This window comes from Sinocyclocheilus rhinocerous, unplaced genomic scaffold, assembly GCF_001515625.1.
Source record: "Sinocyclocheilus rhinocerous isolate Xijiao unplaced genomic scaffold, SAMN03320098_v1.1 scaffold478, whole genome shotgun sequence".
In the NCBI taxonomy this organism is placed as follows: Eukaryota; Metazoa; Chordata; class Actinopteri; order Cypriniformes; family Cyprinidae; genus Sinocyclocheilus; species Sinocyclocheilus rhinocerous.
In genome coordinates, this window is record NW_015651483.1 from 228,537 (window position 1) to 228,916 (window position 380).

The window sequence follows — 380 nt, forward strand, 5'->3', positions numbered from 1 at the left end:
TAGGTAGGTGTGGGTGACTCTTAACTTTTATAAAGAATATCTCTTTGGATCTGAGACTTTAGTCTTTGCAACTTTACAGATCTTCTTTATGCACCAAGAGCTTGTAACACTTCAAAGGAAAAATTGAAATCGCATTATATGACCCCTTTAATAATTCTTTGAGTACAAAGTTCAATAGAACAGCATCTTTAAGGAAACATCTTTGTCACTTTTGGTCAATTAACAATCCTTGCTGAATAAAAGTTTATATATACAGTCAAACCAAAAATGATTCAGACACCAGATATAATTTTTGATATTTTTGTACTAGTGGGTACAGGACACTATAGTTCATTTATGTAAGTGAGGATAGCAAAATAAAGTAAACTGTGACATATTAT

The 380-nt window shown here is 31.1% G+C and overlaps 1 protein-coding gene across 1 annotated transcript in view; it reads right to left on the reverse strand.

Annotated features, from left to right (window-relative positions):
* Positions 1-380, reverse strand: part of LOC107712854 (protein zyg-11 homolog) — a 19,535-nt gene that overhangs the window by 5,205 nt on the left and 13,950 nt on the right. The window lies entirely within an intron of this gene.